Source organism: Gymnogyps californianus, chromosome 1 (genome assembly GCF_018139145.2).
Source record: "Gymnogyps californianus isolate 813 chromosome 1, ASM1813914v2, whole genome shotgun sequence".
Classification (NCBI taxonomy): domain Eukaryota; kingdom Metazoa; phylum Chordata; class Aves; order Accipitriformes; family Cathartidae; genus Gymnogyps; species Gymnogyps californianus.
The window spans coordinates 57017851-57036019 of record NC_059471.1 but is presented as its reverse complement, the minus strand read 5'-3'; positions in this window follow the sequence as shown (position 1 = coordinate 57036019).

Genomic DNA, 18169 nt, shown 5'->3' with positions numbered 1-18169 from the left:
AGCCGCAGCTTTCCCGGGTTGTCAGTCATGCCTCCCGCCCGCAAAGAGGGGCCGAGGCCGGGGTGAGGAGGGCTGGCTGCTCCTCTCCCCGCAGCTCCTTCATCCCTCTAAGATGCCCGTTCCGATTCCCGATACTGGGAAACTTAGGCAAGACGGAGAAGTGAAGGTACTAATTGTAAACACCTCGTTGCTTTTTTTGAATGCATTTATTATCATATTAGCGAGGGAGTATGAAACATACGGCATATTACTCATCCTATGCCTCCAGGCAGAGAATTCTCCTATTGAAATCAACCAGTATAACCAGATTTCTTATGGGAAATTACAGAGGACATCTTAAAACTCTTCTCACGGAAATATATTACTGGAATGTCAATTCCAATCCAGTATTTCCCTCCCCCTTCCACCTTCCCCCCCCCCCCCCAACAAAAAGTAATTAGCCATTTACAGCTGAACCTTTGAGATCCTGAAGGCGTTGGTAAAACACACAGCCTGGCACGCAGCCCCGCGCTCCGGCCCCGACAGCCGGACCCCCTCCAGCCCCCCCCACCCCCCAGCAGCCCCGGGAAGGGCACCGGGGGGCAGGCGCAGGGCAGCCCGTCTCCAGCTCCCTCCTCCCGCCGGGCGCCGGCCGGAGTCGGGGGGGGGGGGGCCCGTCGGGGAACGAGGCCGGGCCCAGGCCGTCGGGGGCGAGGGCGGCCCCGGCGCTGGCTGCCCGCGGGCCCTCGCTCTTCCCCGGGGAGGGCGGGCGTGCCTGCGGCGGGGGGCAGCCGGCCCGGCCCGGCCCGGCCCGGCTCGGCTCTCCCCGGGAGGGGGCCGCTTCCCCGCCGGGAGTGGTGGTTCCCACCTGCTCGCAGGAGAGTTGGGCGCCCGCGATAACGAGATAAAAGGGAGAGAGCCCGGTGGCTGCTGCTGATGGGGCAAAATGGCAGCAGCCTGCTAAATAGCATCAAACAGCTCGGGGAGGGTAAAACACCCCCACCCCCACTCGCGCACTCCTATCGATGGTATCCACGCGGAGCAGCAGGGGGAAGCGGGGGAGAAAAAAAAGGCTGTTAATGCAGAAGAAGGATCCCTGGAAGAGAAGAATATGTGCTGGGATTGTTCAACTTTTAATAAGTTTTAGGACTAATTCCAAAACCAGCAATGATTCCTGATCAAATTATTCCCCTGGAAATGCTTCTACACGTTCTTTTTATTAAGATTTCTTTGGCTGCCAGAAATGAAATATGAGACGTACCAGATAGAAAGTAAAGGAAGGCCAGAGCAAATTCTTATAAGCCTTTTTTTTTTTTTTTTGGGGGGGGGGTGGAAGGGAAGGAGGCGGGAGCGGAGGCTGGAGCCAAGGAAATGACAAGTTATCTAACCCAGCTCTCTTTCAGGTTCCCTACAACATGAATTCATCCTCCTGGCCTTAACAGCAAGGCGGCTTTCTAGCACATCCCAGACTTTGACTCGAGGAATTTGACTCGCCCTCTTTTGCTCAGGGGCTGAAGCCGGCCTCGGTGCACTTGTTGGGAGCTATTTTCTCATCGGCGGAGTCAGAGACCAAATTAGTCACCGCTCCTTTGTTTAGATGCTACAGTCCGTCTTTCTCCCGTGCGACGCTGGAGAAGGACTTCCCTGGGCTCTGTGGGACAAGCCACCTCCACTTCCGTAGTTGTAGGGTGTTTTTGACACGCGTGGACAGTAACTGCTGATCCCGAGTGCGGGAGAGCTTTGGTAGAGGCTGCTCATTTATTTCGGACTGAAGAAGAGCTTACCTCTCCGGGAAAAAAGGGTGTCTATTAACTGTTTATTAATGCGTCTTAATAACCCAAATTATCTCTATAGCATACAGCTCGGGAGTAAGAACCATTAAATCTGTTCATGTTTTAAGAGGGATCAGCCTGAACAGAAATCAATTAGCACCGCAGACAAAACCAAGCCCTTCTTAAGACAAGTGACACTGCATTTTCAACATACTTCGGGAGTTAATCGTTAGCGCCGATCCTGTTTCTTCCTATGTTCAAACATTTCAGCATGACGAGGCGCAGGCACCCGTCAGCTGGCTCACGTTAGGCAAAGTCCCCATCACCAGGACGGCGTTACTGCTCCTTGTCCTCCCGTTTCACACTTGCTGAGGAAACCCCACGCAAGCCCATGCCACAGGTTGTGGCGAGCAGCAGAGTTGGGCTGGGGTCCGTACCCCTCCGCATCCGACCCGTGCCTCGGGTGGGCGTCCCGGGGGGAGGCGGGCCCACCCGCGGCTGCCGGCTACCCGCCCCGCCGGGGCTGGGGCTGGACACGGACTCGGGGACCGGCCCGTCGCTCCTCGCCGCGGTTCCCGGCATCGTTTGCTCGGCAGCAGGTGAAACAGCCCCGCGGCACGGCAGGGCCGGACGCACCCCCGTCTGCCCTTCCCCGGGCAGCCCGGCGGGGCGGCTGCGGGACGGTCTCCCGCCCAGGCGGGGCTGGCAGCCGGACACCCCCTCCTCCAGCCTTCCCCAGCTCTGGCAGAGCGGCTGCCCGGGCTGCGGCAGCCGGAGTGGGTGTCCCCCCCGCCCTGCGCTGCTGCTCGCCCTCGCACGACCCCCCCGGCCTCCCGCAGCGGCCGCAGGCGCAGCAGCCGGTAGCGCCGCCGGCCGTGCATCACTCCCGACGCGGCCCGATGCTGTGCCAGCGCCCCGGCGCGTCCCCTGTCTCCCCGTGTCTCCCCCGTGTCTCCCCAGTGCCTCCCCGGTGCCTCCGTGCCAGCCCCGGCCCCGCGGAGGCCACCCCGGGGACAGACCGTGCGGACCCGGGAATTTAGGGGGGCGTCGGGGGAAGCCGAGGACAAAGCTGCGTGGGTCTTTGCCTCGCTCCACCCACTGTGGGGACCGCTGGGAGTCTCGGGGGGTGCATTCAGCATCGCGGGGTCCCGCCTGCCCGGCGCCGTGCCATGCTGGGGTGCTGAGTCCCCTCCCCCGGGGTGCCGAGCCCCCTCCCCCGGGGTGCCGCGCTGCCCCGAGCTGCAACCGACGAACCCCCTCTCCTTCGGGGGCTGCAACCAGGATGGGTTTGATTTATTTTCTCAGGAAAAAAAACCAAACCCAACCCCAGCCCTGGAAGGGAGGACACACACCTGTGGGCTCGCTCCCCCTCGGGACCTGTTGACGATTTTAATAGCTGAAGTCAACGTGGCAGCCTAAAACCGGGGGAGCGGGTCAGGGAAACCCCGCTACGGCAGCCTGGCCGCGGCTCCTCGGACCTGCTGGGGGTCCTCGCAGCGCTGACCCCCGCACCGCCAACCTCTCCCTTGCCTACAGGCACCTGGGACCCCAAATCGGGCAACCCCGAGGCTTACCCCATAGCCCGTGTGCTCCCCGCCTTTGCTCCTGCCTGGCAGAGTACCTCTCGCCCAGGAGATGGGTCTCCAGCTCCTGGCCGTGCTTGGCATAGGAAGAATTTCATCCTCCGGCTCCCGGTCTGACCTACCTGGCCATGGGGCAGTGGAGGTGAGGGCTCTGCTCTCGCCGGGGCATTTTGTGGGCTGGAGGGTGAGATTCGTAGAGACAGAAGACGGAAAAGCTTAGAGATTGAGGGAATTTAAGGCATTCCTGCTGCAGGGGTTGGGGGGGTGTCCTGGGGTTCTGCTTCGTGAGTGCTCTACTTACATACCTCATGTTAGATACTTACGGGGTAAAACGCAGGCGTTGTTCAGCGTGCAGAACTCCAGTGGAAACCTCAGATCTGGGTGAAACAAGTGATTTCAGGCTCTGATGCTCAGCTTCAAAAAGATGCCCAGCTACAACCTAGGGACGGCTACAGGAGATGGGCATCAGACACATCTTTTCCTTGGGAGCCTCCTTTACAAATCCCAGTGTGGGCATCCAGCGTGGTTTGTGCAAGAGCACGGTCAGCCCCGTGGGACTCCATCGCCAGCTTTGGCCCCCGACTTCTGTATATTGCTGAGCCAGTTTCTTGAATGCGTGTTCTCGGGTGTCACCGGGCGATGACATTTCATTAAAACCTACTGTAATTGCCCAAGTCCGGCCGGTGGCCGGGCTATGGTCATTCCTCGACCAGCCTTTCTTGACTTTGTTACTGTAATTACTGAAGAATAAAGGTAGGTTTGAAATTTGTTTTTATGGCCTGAATATTCTGCATACAGGATAAATAGCACTTGCTCTTGCATCTCATCAGCTAAATTTAACAATTAGCAAGCCAGCATTCAAATAGTCCAGGAACCAGTATTGCTGGCCAATATTTACTGGAACATTTTGTATAAACAATGTCCGTTCATACACATCTGCACAAATCAAATTATATTGCCATATGCAGATTCTTTTATTAAAAATCAACAATATTAACATTGATATTTTACTGTATTTTGAACATAATCTCAGCAATTTAAATAGAAAACAGTCCCAAATTTAAAAGCAGTCAGAAAGCAACTGCACTGGTTTATATTGGTCACAGATAAAAGATACTGGGGAAAATCCAGACCACACTAAGGAGAATGACATCTCTACCATGGATTTCACTAGGATCAGGCTTTTACCCAACTTTTTTTTTTTCGTTGATGCTTTGCAATAAATTAATTAGTTTCTGGGCTCCAAACTCCTCAGAGGGTCATAAATCCTGATGAAAACATGCTCCCTCTTGAAGTTGCACCTGGATCACTTGTAGGAACATTTTTTTAAATTCATGTAAAAGTTCCTTTCTGCTTAATAAAGTGAAAAGTTGAAGAGGATAGCGGATTACATGAAAATTTAGTCTTTCATTTACATCTCATAAGTATTCTTGAGAATGCTCTTCTTCTGACATGAGCTAATGGCAAACTTAGCTCCTGGATGACCGACTAGGACACGTTATTTAAAGATTACTAATCAAAACAATTGCTGAAGACATATTTACAGGTTTTTTTCTGATTTATTTTCTCTGAATTCCTCAATAGCAATTTTTATTACATCAAATAAGATGTACCCAAGGCAAGTTCCCTCTAAACGAGCAGAATATTTTACCTCTAGCTTGTAATGAAGAAAAAGATCTCTCACTTCTGAAGGATTCAGGTATAAGACTGCAAGGTTTTAGGGAAAGGGTACTCTTTATGAGGCACTGGTTTTGTAGGTATTGCTTCCATATGACTGATGAAGTTTTTGTCAGTCTCCAAAACCCACACTTAAAAGCAAATATTAATTCTCTCTTGTGCTACCTTTCTATAAACTGAAAGGAGGGGAGTTAAGTCACCTACTAAAATGTTTATTTATGATCAGCTGTGGAGAAGTAATGATAACCTCAGAGCAAGTCCGCCTTAGCCAGGTATTATAATACTTCTGACAAATACGCCTGCCACCTGGGAGCACACCACAAAGCTCTGATAGAGCTGAACATCTAGTAGCAAACTAATACAGTTGCAAGATGAGCCAATGTCCCACCTCGCTAAACACCTCCTGTTGATGGCAGAAGATATTCCCACCAACCTCCTCCCTTGGACATGCCACCTGTGCTTGCTCTCTTAAGGTTTTCCATCCAGCTCTTTCCAATTCTGGCCCATGGTTTGTTCTCATCCTCTTCAAACTCTCAGCTGCCTCTGACACTTGCAGCCATGCTCTTCAGCGTTCATTTCTTTCAGGCTTTTTTTTGAGGCCATCTTTTCCAGATCTATCTCTTCTAGCTCAGGGATGTGACAACTCCCTCATGCTGCTCACACTGTCTTTTAGCTAAGTCCCAAAGACTTGCCTCTTTCACCCTCTCTTTCCCTTATCTCTCCCTTCCCTGGTGACTCTAGAGAAGAAGATGGCTTCATCTATCACCTTCACCGTGACAGCACAGAATATCCCTCTTGGCTCAAGTTCTGTCTTTGTAGTTGTTTTCAAAATGTTTTATCTTCATGGTTTTTAACATACCAGCATTAATTCAGCATAGCTCAGAGTGAGCCCCTAGTTTCTCAGGCTTCGAGTATTTTATTCCACTCTCCTCCTTTGCTTAATATTCCTACCATCATCTCTGAGCCTTGACCTTCCCTTACTGTCCTTCAAACCAAAGCCCGGTCAAGTCTTACATAACTTAGATTTAATGTAAATTCCTATGACAAATATCATTTGTCCATCTTCCCTCTACCCTTTTATAACAGGGCACGGGTCTCCTTCACCCACGTCACCACCTCCTGCTGTGCTTTCCTCCTCTGTGCCCCTTTTCTCGATACAGCTTTCAACAGTTTCAACACAACCGTTGTACTAGCATTGACAACTGCATGTCTTACCCCACCTTATTCCTTAACTACAGTTGCTATACGTGCTTCTGCCTTTCTTGTGCTTTTGATACCATCTTCATGGTCCATTGATTCAGCTTCCCTCCCAAGCATCTCCAGCTTTGCCCAGTTCTGTGTGTGAGGAGCTTCCTATGAGGTTAGTTGTATAGTGTACTCCTCCTAATCTCTCCTTAAAGTTGACCTCTCCAATTGCACCAGCAAAACACTCAACAAAATCAAGGCAGTTGATGGGCTGGATGGCTGCTTATTCTGATACGAATGATGATTCTACCCTTTCCTCATCCTGTTTGCATGTTGGATTATCTGTTGTCTTGTATCCCACACCAGGCTTGTTCACTCTGCTGTCCCAGGAATGTATCTCAGGCTGCATGCACAGCAGAGCTGGCTGAAGAGCACAGTTTTCGTTTGTCAAGACTTAAAATGAACATACACTCACACATGCACACAATTTATTTTATATATATTTATATATACCTTTCATTTCAGTAAAAAAATACTTTTCCACAGGCTGGACATTTTTAGAGAAATAAAGTCCTTTTAGAACACCAAAATGTAACGTTTCCAAATAAAATACATACCTTGCATCTTGCAGTTGATGAGGTAACCGCTGTTCTTTCATGGGTCTTCTTCAAGGCACCATCACCAGACATCTGTAGAAGCTCCCAGAACATGTGGCTGTAAGACATTTCCAGCACCCAAACCGGCCCAGGACTGTGGGCCCCAAGACATCACCCTAGAGCTTGGGCTCTGAATCCCAGCCCTGCAGCAGGTGGTGGGGAAGATCATAAAGACCATTTACAGGGAGCCTGGGTTCAGATCAGTAATTTCAGGGCTGAATTCCAGGGAAGGTCCACCAGAGAGATCTTCCAGGATTTCACACTGGGGACAAGTCTTCTCCAAGACACTACATAAGCTCTGTGGGGTGAACATTCATCTTCTGTATGAAGATACAGTATGAAACATGCTTGTAGCGTGTTTGGACAAGTGGACCACAAATGAGGTTCTGAGATGCAGTGCTGGTCACAGACCATGAAAGGTCCATTCCCATTTCCAAGGGTAACAGGTAACAGCTCCTTCCCAACTTGAGACAAGATTATTTTGAGCGGTTTCAAGGAAGTCTGACCATGGACCTAAGTGCCAGCTCAAGTCCAAGGTTATTTTGCATCCAGCTGTTTGGATATAAATGCTGGGATCAAGCATGGGCTTTAGGCAAACTCAAGAAAGCAGTGAGACAGAAATCTGAGGATGCGTGAGATTCTTCTGATGGACCAATCCACAAGAGAAACAGATACAGCTCTGAACTGAATGGGAGGCCATGTAGTTACACAGCTGTGATCCTATCACATAGTTTGGGAATATGTACAGTGTCGACAGATGCTGGAGGGGAAGGGGAGATAAAGCTCCCTTCGGCCCTCAGAAATCTGCACGCACATAAGCAAATATTCCCTCACTTTGACATTGCCGTTTTACTTGCTCCCCCTGGTTTATCACAACTTACACCTTGGTGGTTCTGCAGGATATATCCATTTTCTACCTGTAGATTTTTAACAAATCCAAACGAAGACTCTCTCAACAGTAAAGGTCACTGTAGTGAGTTCTCATCGTCATGCTGTTACTCAAAGGAGTAACAGGGATGGCAGGGACCTCTGAGGAAACACACACGCACCGTATACGAAAGTTGGACTTATATATGTAAACAGTTACATATGTAAATGATTTCATTAATATGTTGGTGTAAATAGCAATATCCAACTAGGATATTAATCTCGTGGATATTTTTAGGGTATGTTTGCATATAACAGCAATACAAAGCAAAATACAAAAGCGCTGACATTACCTAAATAACGTATCTGAAGATTGAGCAAATTGTGTTACTTTTACTTTGCATTCTTTACTCCTATCCACTTATTTGTCATTACTTCTATCCCCTTATTTGCACTGCTATCATTTTTAGCAATCGCAATCATCGTTGACATCAACAGGAGCAGGAAAGGTATAAGCAGTTGAAATGCACAGTTCTCCTCTCAGGACCCCGTATAGGTGACAATGTCCGTGTGCTGTAGCTCCTCAAGCAGTTCCAGGCTAAGCAAGCCTACATTTCTGTGGAGTTGTGGATCATGGCTGGAAATCGGCCTAATTTTTGGAATTATGTTCAAGATCTGTCTGAAACTTTTCCTGGGGTTGGGATGCTCATCATCTCTATGTCTGATTCATAGGATTGAGCTTGTGTTGGAGTCTTTCCCTCTGGAATCACCAGACTGGGTTTTCCTCCTATACCCAGCCGCCCATTTCCATAATAAAAGGCTGCGAGACCATCTTCCCTCAGTCAGATTTGCCTGAATTTGGCCAAAGAGATAAGCAGTTTTCAGGAGGGGACCACCAGAGAGCTCTACATAAGCATGCTGCCTGGTAGGGCAACCTTTTCTCCATTAGGAAACCAGCCTGAAAATCACCGTGCGTGTCCGTGGGATGAAAAATCTGCCAAGGACGGAAGAAGAACACTCTGGCTATCAGTAGTGATCTGGTTGAGCGTGAACATTTTTTGGTACTGGATTGTTTTAAAGCTGGATCGTTTTGACAGGATGAGGCTGGGGATGAGGTTTTCACCAGTTACACGAGGAAATGCGTGGGGCTGTTGCCCCCGTGGGATGGCTGGCAGCATCTGGGCGGCATGAGGGCCAGGCCTTAACAGCCCGCACTATCGGACTGTGTCTGCTCGCACCCCAAACCCAGATGTCCGCATGGTTTCACAGAAATGCTACGGGGGGCACGTTGGCTTCCTGGGAGGCTGGCTGTGCGTGGCAAAGCGTGGGCAGAGACAGCCCCGTGCCTCGGGGACTCAGCCCCACGGGTGGAGGACTCAGTCCCACTGCTCAGAGCTCAGTCCCATGGCTCAGGGATTCACCCCCCCTCCCTTGGCAGCACGGGGAAGATGCCGGGGGGTGCCAGGACGGAGGGGCTGAGTACCAGCCACCCGCGGGGCCGGGGAGTCCGGCGGGGTAGGGGACCGGCCAGGAGCCCCCCGATGGCCGCTGCCCGTGTGCCGTGGGTCCCACCCGGTTCCGACCCCGGCCCCGCGTGTCCGTGACAGGCAGGGAGGGGACGGCGGGGGCTCTGAGCCGCCGGGTGAGGGGCAGCCTGAGGGCTGGGTTTATGCTTAAACGTTGCACTGGCTCCGCGGTGGGGCAAAATACCGAAAGGTGCATTTCGGTGCGGCTGGAGACGTGATTTGAAAAGATGACCCGCGTGTGCGGACACGTGTGTCTGGGACGAGACTGTCCTCCCCCCTCTCCCCCCCCCCCCCCCGAAGAACTAGAGCAGATCCGCCAAAGGGCTCGCTGATACACACACGCAGCCCCCCCCCCCCCCCCCCCTCGCCGTAGGAAGCGCTGCAGCGCAGCTGGCGATGGGCTGAAAAGGCCGCGCAGCGTGTGCACGCCGCTGCCTGCCTGCGCGGCTGCTGCGCTGGCACGTCTGCGCCGGGGCCAGGGCTGCTGCAACCAGCCCTGCCAGGGAGGGACTTCCACGGGCAGAGAGGTTTGCAGTGTAATGAACAGCCTTATCGTCGCTGGTATCTTTACAACTGCTTAGATGACTTTTTAATTGTGGCTTAATGCATTTAATTATGACAACTCTTCCCCATTTTCAAGTATGATGTATTAATATTACAGATCATTAACATTGCTAAATTACTGTAATGACACAGAGTCCTCAGTGTCCCAGTTAGACGGAAAAAAGACCTGCTCTTCTCATTTGGCTCTTTTGTTACTTGCCTTATAGGAAATTCATGCACGATTCTTGAGTCTTTAAACCATGTAGGAGAGGCTGCCGCTGCTGCTGCTGCTGCTGCACCCTCCTTATTAAATTATTGATAGAGAAAATCCCCCATGTAAAACTTCCCGAGCCCGAGACGGCACAGGAGCGAATATTGTCTTTCTAATATCCACTTCATCAGTGTAGAAGTTAGAAAGCCTCGGCTCTTGAGCGGGTCCCCCCTCCCCTCGTTCATAATTAGAGCAGACCGTATTTAACATCTGCAAAATAGTCATGCTTATAAGGAATGAGAAATGCGAGATGTTCCATTCTGTTTGCAATGGTTAGACCGTTTTAATCTCTTAACTTCAATATATGTCCTCTAGCAGGCTATACTTCTTGGATTTCATTTTTAGATCCTTAAGGCTGCATATATCTGTCAAACAGACATAATGAATTTAAAGTGCTAATGCCTAGAAGACCAGAAAAAAACATTGAAATATATCCTCGGTTGATTAAATTACCACCTCTAGCTACTTTACCTCCTTATGTCCAAACAGATTTCCCTTTTTACTTAGCAAGTACCGGATCTGGGAGATGTGGAAGATGTAATTTCATGGTTAACAAAAAAAAAAAAACCCAACAAAAAACCCAAAACACCAAACCAAAACCCACAACCAAAAAACAACCCGTGCACGGGGCTTTAGACAAAGTACATTTTTTTTTCCCTTTAAACACCTTTTGAGACATGTGCCTATGCGATGGGACTTGCCACTGACTGGAGGTGTTTTTTTTCAATTACACCCCACCTCCAGGGTAACCCTCGGGTGGGAGCCAGCGACTTTTTTGCTGCGCTCCCCTCGACACCTAACGACTGGGGAAACCGCGGGGACGAGAGGAAGGCGCGTCCGACGGCGGCGGCGGCGGGAGCGGAGGGTCGCCCTGCCCGGCACCCCCCCTCTGCCCCCGCCCCGGGGGTTCCCCTTGCTCCCCCGCCGCCGCTGCGGAGCGGGGCGGCCCCGGCGGGGCGGCCCGGGCCGGGGAGGGAAGGGGGGGAATGGGAATGGGATGATCCCGGCCCCGAGGGTGCCGCGCATCTGCGAGGGACCGGCGAGCCTGGGGAGAGCGGGGACGGAGGGAAGGCGAGCAGATTTGTCGCGCTTTGAAATGAAACGTTCTAATCCCTCCAACAATCCTGTTGACTGTGAGCTCTAGCGCCGGGAGTACAACACGGGGAAGGGGGGGGGGGGAAAAAAAAAGAAAAGAAAAAAAAAAGGAAAAAAAAAAAGAGATACATTGTTGGATAAACAGCTCCTTATAGGTAAAAACTGAATGGGCCAAACAGATGAATAAGGCGACACAATGGGGGGGGGGGAGGGGGTGGTGGTGGTGAAAGGAAACGAGTCGGTGGCAGTGGAAGAAAAAGGTAAAAGTGAACAGAGGAGAGAAAAGGAGAGAAAAGAAAAAAATGTAAATGAGTGAGACAAAAAAGCAAAGAGAAAAAGAAAAGAGAACAAGAGGGGGAAAGAAGTAATATTTTCCTTGATAAAAATGCACAAAAGGGAAGATGAACTTTGTTCTTTTTCTCTTTCTACTCTCCTCTCTCTTTCTGCTTTTCGCCTCGCAGCACGCCAGCCTAAGCTGAGAGCTGTAATGTCATTAAATTGCAAATGCTTTTTCATTTCCGACACACACTGTTTACTTATCTGGCAAAAACATATGTTGGAAGGAATCCGTTAAATTCTGCCCATTGCCTTGGGTAAAAGTGCAATGGAAACGGACCCACTGAGCTTCTTCTTTCTTCTTCTTTTAGCACTTCCCTTATCTACAAGACTGCTTCGCAGAAAACTGGCTAGTTCAATGAAAAATGAAGATACAGCAGGAGATTAGAGAAGAACACTGAGCAAAAAATTCCTGGAGAGAGGGTCACTCCATTGCAAATGATTTCACTCCTCTAGATCTGCATAAATTACTATTTTTAAGGCATCTCCAAAGTCTGTATATTTTTCTCACTCTGTCAAACATTTAATTTCACGCCCCGTGTTCTGAATATGCTAAAATGCATATCTCTGATGCACCTTTAAGCCAGAAAAACGAATGCAAAATTGAAGATAAAATGATGTGATTTGCACTACAAGCCTATTACTTGAGGTATTTACATATAGTTTACCTCTGCAGTTCTGAGAATGATTTATTAAAAAAAAATCTGGATTAAGCTCATATAAATATGTATAAATCTTTGTTTAGAAAATAGATTTTGCAGCTGTTGTGTCAAAAAGTTCTTTAAGATTCTGTGAAGAATTTTCCTTTTAGCCTGCTTTAAAAAAGAGGAGAAAAGGACAGTATTTGACATCCTGCTTGGGCAGGAAGGAAAACACACACACACACACACGTTCAGACAGTCAGGATTTTTCTGAAGACTCGTGGTTGTTTTTTTTTTTTTAATTTATTTTTTATTTCACACTTTTCTTCCTAAACTTCTCCGGCTCCCTTCCTCTCCCTCGTCTCATTCGCTGGGACTCGATATCAGCCGCGCTCTGGGTTTTCCCGAGCGTGGGAAATAGCGGGTCAGGTGTATTAAAACAATTGTAGGCTGGGGGAAGGAAAGGGGGAAAAAATAAAAAAAAAATCAAAAAATCAAACCAGAACCCCAAAGCAAAGGAAAGGGAACCCGAAGAGGCTGTTCGCCCAGCCCGGCTGTGCCCGCGTCCCGCTGCACGCCGCCGGCGGAGGCTCAGCCCGCTCCGGCCCGGGCGCCGTCCGGCGAGGGGAGCCGCGGCAGCGCGGGCATCGCCTTTCGTTTGGGGGCTCGTCCCCCGCTGGCTTTGCCGCTGCCGGAGCAGCCGTGCCGCGGCGCCGGCCTCTTCGGACCCTCTCCTTGTCGCCACGCTAAGCAATGCGAAGGAAAATGCCCCCCCCCCCCCCCCCGCCGCCCCGCCCCGCCGCCCCCAGCTATTCGCAGGTGGGTAGGAAGGCCGGGAGGCAGCGCGGCGGCAGCGGGACGCGGGCTCTGCCGAGGGGCTGGGCTCCCTCCCCGCCTGCCCTGCTCGGCCGCTCCGGGAGCGACCGCTTCGGCCGGAGGGTACCGGGCGGAGACGCTACTTCTGAGGCGACTTCGGTGCGCCGTGAGCAGGGGGAGGCCGGGCCGGGCCGGGCCGGCACCTCGCTGGCCGGGCTGCGGGCCCGCCGGAGCGCGGCCCCTCGCCTGGCTGCCGTTGGGGCCGGGACAGCTCGCAGCCGTTTTCCCGGGGCGGCGCGGAGCGGCCCAAGGGCCCCCCCTGGCGGCGCCGGCCCGGGCTCGGCAGCCCCGCCGCCCCTCGGGTCCCCGGCGCGGCCTCCTCGCCGAGGGGGAACCCGAGCAGCCCCCGGCCCCCGAGGTGTCTCGGCGAGGTTTCCCCTTCCTCCCTGAGCCGCCTTCCCCAGCGAGGAAACTTCCACCCCCTGGGAAGGAAGCGCTGCCACCGCGGCGCGGCGAAGGCCGGCGCGGGCCTGCGGCGCCCGGCGCCGACGGGGCACGGCACCCATCGCTCCGCCACGGAGGAACCTGCAGTTGTCACCCCGAACGCTGAGGAGAGGCGTAGATCCTCACGAGCCCTGCGCTGTCACAGTCGTGCCTCATGAATTAACCCGAATAAACTTACAAACCACTTCGTGAGACGCTGCTTGCGTTTCCTTTCTCTAGCACATGTAACGGCCATGACTGAGGGGGGAGACAGCTAAGTAGTAAGGGCACTTGCTTGGGATAACCCCATACTCGATAGGGAAGAAGAGACTTTTCAGATAACTTCAAGGTTAATTTAAGACTTAGCTGCAAAATCTAGACTTTGAATAATACATGAATTGCAACGATTCCACCGGGATACGGTGCCCGGGAAGTGATTTTTCCCCTCGTGCCATTCCTATCATCCTATTTTCATCTCCAGAACAGAAGCCCTGGATTTGCTGCTACCCCCAACAAAGAAACGTGTTGTTGCATGACGTGGCAAAGTCACTTGCAACGGCGCGATCCATGTGTACACACCGCTGCACGTTTTGGTCTCTGGTAACAGACCTCAGAGATAAGAAATTGAAACTCACAGTCTACACATCACAAACTCAGTGGTAGAAAACTCTTTTTTTTTTTTCTTTGAAGGTGGCCAGCTCTTCTGGTAAGTGCACTGCAATTCCCCCCTTGCAGAAATACATCGAGCTGATGGCAGCTGTCAGCTCCTTGTGCCTTGTCCATTTGTCAGTCCTGGGGTGACTCGGGCCATCGACAGAGTGCCAGCACAGGTTACTGCATTGGAGGGATGGAGACCAGGGTCTGTGCTCGTCCCTTGTCCCCACAAAGGTAGGAAGGAAGGAAAAATCAAACGTATTCAATTCTTCTCGAGGAGATGCAGCAACGATCCTCATGTGCCGATGACATCAGTGACAGTGGCATGGCAGTGGAGATTCCTGAAGGTCATCATCACTTCGCACTTAAAACAGGAGAAAAGTGAGGACATGAGGGAAATGAAGACCGTCTCAAGAAGAGCTTTATTTTGAACAGCAAAGGGTCATCTCACAGACTTCTCAGAAATAGGCCTGCCAACTATCAGGTATGTAGCAGCCAAAATCAGTTACTTGTAAGAGGCAGCAGGATGAAACCAAGATGTACAGAGGGCAACCAAGTCTCATGTGCCATGTTAACTCTTAAAATAGTGGGGTAGAAGTAGGGTCTCCCCGCTGTGACGGCAGAACGCTTGCCCCTCCGCAACAAGCATTGTTTGAGGGACATCTAGGCAGTGACCCCTCTTCAGACAGGGCCAGTTTGCTGAAGCTCCACAGGCTCAATAGTCAAGTGAAATCCTGTAATCCATCGCTGCCATGCCACGCCACTGTTTCAAAAGGCATTTATTCATTTCTGACAACTCCCCAGCATATTCTGCTCTTCATGCGTCAGGACTTTGGGTCTGCACCATCGTTACTACACCAAGGTTAGTGTTCTGAGAGTCTTAATCCCCACTAAAACCAACCGGAAGAGCTACAGTTTGCCAGGGCAGGGGTGGCACTAAGTAAGGTTTCTGTCATTTGAAGTTGCTGTTATCTTGATCAAATTCACCACCATGCAAGCTGGCTTTGCGCCGGAGGAACAGACGCGGGTGGTGGCACTTGGCACTGAGGGGACAGCTGCGCACATGCATGTGGAGAAACTTTCAAGAACCAAAGCGGCTCTATAGAGAAGGACAGGCGGGCGGCCATATCATGGTAATGAGCATACATTTGCAAGACTGTTGCACTTCTCGGAGACCTGAAAGCCACAAACACAGCCCCAGGCACTGCAAGGGGACGCATCAGTGATGGAGGGGCAGATGCTTCTCTCCCCCTACCACTTGGTTAACGAAAAATGGGTGACGGAAATGACAGGCGACCCTGCTGATTCTCAGTTTAAGGTATAGCCCTATCCCATCCCTCGCCACTTTGAGGGTCAGTGCTAACTTCAGGGAGTTTGTCACCACTTGCTTGGTCTTCTGGGAGTCAGCAGAGGCTTCCTCCCCTTGGCATGAAGGCTAGAGACGAGCAGCTGCCAGGGAAGCGCTGGAGACATGACTGCAATGGAATCAAGGGTAACGAGGAAGGCACAGAGAAGATCAAATATCCATAGCTTTAGATGATGAAATATTTTAAAAGTATCTGTCGATACTGCTCACCTTTGTATCTTGCACCGTATAGATGCTATATAAATTGTATCCCTTCCTCAAATTCCTCCTAACTTCCTGGCCCGGCATTACCTCCAAGCAATTTTAGCTCCTTTCTATGAGCAATGCAGCCCTGTCACTGTGAACTTCCTGTGTTTTACACACCAAACTCATTACCCTGCATTGCTTCGGTACAGTATTATCTGAATGTATACATTAAAATCCCTGACCCGACTGGATCCTGTGTAGTCTATCGCAGGAATACATATCTAAGCTCTGGGTAGCATTGCCATATGCAGTGTAGGGAACCTTCCATATGGTTTCTGAAAAGTGGTTACAGCACACGTGCACCAGGCACTTTTCAAAGTAAAACAGATCTGTTCATTTTTATTTTCAAAATACCAAAGCAGTAAAATCATGTAATTGAGTAATCACTTGCCAAATTTCCTCTTTTAATCTAATCTATTTTGAGTTACATCAGAGCCAAAATGCAAATTAAACTGGTAAGGTTCCAAGATTTTTTTTTTCCCTTTTAGAAAACACAATTTAAGGTACTCGTAAGTAAGGAAATTTGAAAACCATTTGTTTTGTATGCTGTAAACTTCAGAAAACAAGTTTCAGCCTGAAGTAAATTTTCATAGGTAATAGGTTAAATAGAAGTCTTATGTAAATTTTGATCTCTTCTAAACAACTCCAATGTTCATTTTATAAAATTTGATATGAAAACAATGCCATTGTTTTAAGAGAGGCTTAAAGGGTCAGAAACTAGGCAAAAAAAGTATCCACTCTAATGAGGCACACATACAGTCTTTTGGCTCTTACTACTGTATCAAAAAAGGAGAGATTCCGGAGATTGCTCATTTGCAGCCTCCATCAATCAATTGGGGGGGGGGGGGGGGCTGTTGTTGCAGCAGCATTAAAAGCCAAACTCACTCGCCAGCCTGGGCAAACTCGTCAGCACTTGCCCACAAGGCGAGACAGATCCTCGCCATCCTACCACGGCCTCACGAAGTCACGCATCTCAGCAGATTAATGAACTGATAGATAAAAGTAGCCTTCCAGAGCACCCGCTGCTGGAAACCTTTGCTCTTTCGGTTGCAGTTGTTCAGATTAAGTCTCTCCCTACACACAGGAAGACCTCATGAAAAGCCGTGTGACCTGGTGGGTTGCCTTCTACCACAGTGCTGCCATCTCTTGAAAAAATGGGCACCCACCCGAGTCATGGCTGTTTTCAAGGCGTTTGTCTTCTCTCCCCTCAAAGCTCCTTCCTCAAACTGGGGGCCGCTCGTGACGCCTCCCAGCCCCTTTTGTAAGGCTACAAAGGCACAATGGACCCTGTTCATTTTAAAATACTTTAAAGCAGCAAACCAGTTTTTTTTTCCACCTCAGACACTACTGTTGAAAGAGAGCTGTTGAGGGAAGGGACAGGCCAATCCTTAGCATGCAAAATGCAGCAGAAGACATACGGAAGAGAGAGGAGAGATGGAGGAGTTACAAGGCTGACAGTTTGTAAAAGACTGACTGACCTTGCAGCTGCCCTCCTAAAGGGGATCTTGCCCCTCTTCCACGTGCCTTTTCTACCCCATCCCCAGCAGTGCCACTGGTACTCATCAAATCCTGATGACCTGGTTCAGTAAGCTAAAATCAGAGAACTAATTTGTTTTTTCCTTCTGCTGCTGCTAAAGGCTGAGTTTTCTACCAGTTTAACTCCTCAACTCCATCTCACTGAAACTGCTAGGTGACAGCCAGTGTCAGTTCAAGGGAAGCAAGAGCAGCGTGCAGCCAGGGGAACGGGGACACTCTTTTTTTGGCACCTAACAGCCCGAATTAGCTGCGACATCAAACCACACCCTCAGGTCTCTGACGGCTAGGGAGACTAAAAGATATGGTAGAGAGGGCAAAGGAGAGACCGGAAAAGCGCGAACTCAAAACAGACCAAGGATAAAGAGAATACGCATACTAGATGCAAAGTAGGGGCTGGACTGTGAGTGTTGATCGTGGGAACAGATGGAGAGATAGAAAGAGAAATGACACCCATTACACTCAAAATCAGATGGGGGGGGGAGGGGAGGGCAAAGACAGAGCGCTGTGGGAGAGAGGGAATTCGCAAGACAAGAAAAAGATTTGCAGAAAATAATGGTTTAAGAAAAACTGGAATCGGAACTTACTGTTCACTCGAAAATCACAGTCTAGTATCAGTGCAGTTGTTAGAAAAGAATGATCCTTTGAAAAACAGCTTAATACTTTCTCTTTTAATGTTTGACATTTGCAAGGATCACCTGCTCTTTGTACATTGCATAGTCACACAAAAAGAGTTAAAAGGTACAGCATAACATCGGCTTTGGCCAGCCCAGTAAACATTTATTGTATCAACTAGAGGCATAACATTGCACCGAATAAACTGGAGCCAAATGAAATAAAATATTCTTCCAGTCCTTTAGAGGATCAAGATGCAAACAAAAAGATTTTGATAATTCCATGGCTCTCTATTGGCACAGGAACCAGAAAGGAATATTCATTA